This window comes from Entelurus aequoreus, linkage group LG27 (genome assembly GCF_033978785.1).
Source record: "Entelurus aequoreus isolate RoL-2023_Sb linkage group LG27, RoL_Eaeq_v1.1, whole genome shotgun sequence".
In the NCBI taxonomy this organism is placed as follows: domain Eukaryota; kingdom Metazoa; phylum Chordata; class Actinopteri; order Syngnathiformes; family Syngnathidae; genus Entelurus; species Entelurus aequoreus.
Genome location: NC_084757.1, coordinates 6124180 through 6128019, shown reverse-complemented (window position 1 = coordinate 6128019; position 3840 = coordinate 6124180).

The following is a 3840-nucleotide window of genomic DNA, read 5'->3' as shown; positions in this document are numbered from 1 at the left end:
GAAAGCAAGAGCTACTTCCTGGGTACTGATTAATGCGAAGGGCTACCAGTTTGATACACACTTAGATAAATTGCCAGAAATAGCCAATTTGCTCAATTTACCTTTAACTCTGTTATTATTAATAATTAATGATATTTACACTTAATTGAACGGTTTAAAAGAGGAGAAAACACAAACAAAATGACAATTCAATTTTGAAACATAGTTTATCTTCAAATTCGACTCTTTAAAATTCAAAATTCAACCGAAAAAAAGAAGAGAAAAACTTAAAAAAAAGAATTTATGGAACATCATTAGTAATTTTTCCTGATTAAGACAATTTTAGAATTTTGATTAAATAGGTTAAAATCCAATCTACACTTTGTTAGAATATATAACAAATTGGACCAAGCTATATTTCTAACAAAGACAAATCATTATTTCTTCTAGATTTTCCAGAACAAATTTTTTTTAAAGAAATTCAAAAAACTTTTAAATAAGATTTAAATTTGATTCTACAGATTTTCTAGATTTGCCAGAATAATTTTTTTGAATTTTAATCATAATAAGTTTGAAGAGATATTTCACAAATATTCTTCGTCGAAAAAACAGAAGCTAAAATGAAGAATTAAATTAAAATTTATTTATTATTCTTTACAATAAAAAAAATACATTTACTTGAACATTGATTTAAATTGTCAGGAAAGAAGAGGAAGGAATTTAAAAGGTAAAAAGGTATATGTGTTTAAAAATCCTAAAATCATTTTTAAGGTTGTATTTTTTCTCTAAAATTGTCTTTCTGAAAGTTATAAGAAGCAAAGTAAAAAAATTAATGAATTTATTTAAACAAGTGAAGACCAAGTCTTTAAAATATTTTCTTAGATTTTCAAATTCTATTTGAGTTTTGTCTCTCTTAGAATTAAAAATGTTGGGCAAAGCGAGACCAGCTTGCTAGTAAATAAATACAATTTAAAAAATAGAGGCAGCTCACTGGTAAGTGCTGCTATTTGAGCTATTTTTAGAACAGGCCGGCGGGCTACTCATCTGGTCCTTATGGGCTACCTGGTGCCCGCGGGCACCGCGTTGGTGACCCCTGATATAGAGCCACCCACACCAGTTTGAAATTAGTTGCCTAATTAATGAATTGGAAAGAAAATGAAACATTTATTTTTGATTCATTGCTAAAATTGTTTGTTTTGTATTATTTTGTAGTTTATTGTCAAAATATACACTCCCATTGTCCACTTAAATATTTCTAAGATATTTCTTTATTCTTAGACAAGGGTTTCCCTTCCGTGATTGGTCATTTCTATGGACACAGAAATGACGTCACCTAAAATTCCGTTTACGGCACATAGTAATGTCGTGATTCAGTCCTACACTTCGCTGAAAGTGTGAGTAAGACGCTTGATAACTAACTTTTAAGTGCAGCTTTCAGCCAAGAATTTCTTTACTCATACGTCAACTCTTAGCAGACTTCTTAGGAGTCATTCTAAGAAGCTTGATAAATACGGCCCCAGATCATTCAGCTTGAACACAGAAGGAAAATCAACAATTACCATAAATTCCGGGTAGGGTTTGTGGAGAATGCATTTATTTTTAAAAGTTCTTTCTTAATCAGTCATGTTTAAAGCAGCTAATATTTTCCCATGTGTACTCTTTTTGCTTGTATCTTATGTCTGCAAGTAAACTCTGTGCCTTACCTTGAAGGGGTTGGAATGTGGGAGTATAGCATACTCCCTTTTTACTTTATCAGTATTGGAAAAATGAGGCTGTATTCCTTTCTGGGCAGGGTGGGGGCTGTTTTCGTATTCAATAAGTTGTCTCTTTCCGTTTGGCTTTCAGACCGCTTCTAGATGCCGCTATTAACGGACTGTAGGACTGGTCTCCTAAAGCTTTAGTAAAACTTGATAATATTCCTATTCTGTCTTGATGGTCCTTCTTACTCAACATATGTCATCTGAAAGAATTTGGGATTGACCAGTGACTTTAATTCCCTGAGAGTAAGACTGGCCAGACACAACAGGTTGTACTAATTAGTACTAATACTAATGAATTAAAAACGGTAATATACTGCTTCTGAAAAATACCTGTATTTTTTTTTTTTTAAGGACATGACTGCGCGCCCTTGTCACATTGCTGGTAAAACGAGCAGACGCAGAGTCAGTGACGGGCAAGCTACTTGGAAAATGTAGTAAGCTAAGCTACACGTTACTCTTGCTTAAATGTAGCTAAGCTCTCCCCAGAGAATTGTAGCAAGCTATACTACAAGCTGAAAGGCAAAAGTAGCTTGCTTCATCAAAGCTACATTTAAAAGGAGCCATATGTAATAATGTGGCCAGAAATGGTACTGCAATCAGGGTCAAAATTCTGTAGTCCACTCCCCCTCTCCCTGACTGAGGTTGGCGGATACGCAGCCAAGTCCAGCTGGATGGACTGGACTACTCCAAGGAACTTCAAACTTCCACTGCCTCTTACTAGGGGTTGAGGTGCTGAATAGACAAGCGTTTTGTCAATAACAAATCTCTAACCAACACATTTTACACAGAAACTAGGCTATTTTCAGGAAGAAGTAGGTCATGCCTGCGTACAATAGCACAACAATCATATGGTTATTGTCAGTACTATCAGAAAACAAAGAGTAAAACCAACACTTGCAATGGTTATACTGGTGAAAATAGGTAGAGCATGCTTAGCAGACTAATGTACGCCCAAAACTAAAGAGGAGACATTTTACCAAGGTATGCCTATAGGCTACTGTTTCAAACCTTTCAGATTGCCATATAACTTGGTACATGTAGTCCACAATATGCAAACACCAATCTTTTATCATGTGATGTGGCTGCCTCCATACCTTTCACATTGCCATGATGACAGCCGTGCTAATGTTGGAACCCATTTCCTCAGCGTATCAGCATGTTGAGAAGGAAATAGGTTTTATTTGTCGAAAATATATGTTGCCCTGTCAGTTCAAATACACATGGAAATACAGGCTAACGGGCATATATTTCCCCCGTTAGCCTGTATGTCCATGTGTCATTGACCGGGCTAGCATGCTAAGCATCACACTAAGAGCGAAGCACCATCACACTAAGCATTCATTGCAGGAACATACTAGCTTTGTTAGACAAGGTCATAGACTGTGTTGGACAATATAGTTGACATACCAAATGTCCATTTCCATTTATTACAAGTAATAAGAAAATATAAATGCCTGACTTACCTATCAAGGAGGAAAATAGCAAGTTTGGCGTCAGATGAAAAAAACTTTCAATGGTCTCCATCTTCCAAAGGCATCCATGATACAAATCCTGGTTTTGTTCCTGGCTTTGTCATGAATAAGTTGAGAAAGGTAACTTTTAGTTTAACCCTATATATTATATAAATATAATTCACTTCACATGTGGAGTTATGTACTTAACAAAAAAAGGGGAAATAACTGAGCCACCCTTTGCTCTGATTACCGTTTTGCACACTCTTGGCATTCTCTCCATGAGCTTCAAAGGGTTTTCACTTCACAAGTGTCAGAGTTTTGATGCCTTCAGTGACAATCTACAAAGTAAATAGTCTTGAAATAAAGAAAACACATTGAAATGAGAAGGTGTGTCCAAACCTTTGGCCTGTACTGTACTGTACTGTACGTCGTCATGTCTTTTATAAGGATTGTGAATGATGGTCAAAATCCCAAAAAAGTGCAGTTCCCCTTTAAAAGAACAAGCGTCATTAACAGACTAGCAGCCAGGCTAGTGCATGATTGGATGTAAGAAACATAATGAAGTTAAAAGGCTCACCAGTTGATGGTCACATGACTGCCACGAGCATTATAAACAATCATTAAAATAAAAAATGAACCCTCTGTGA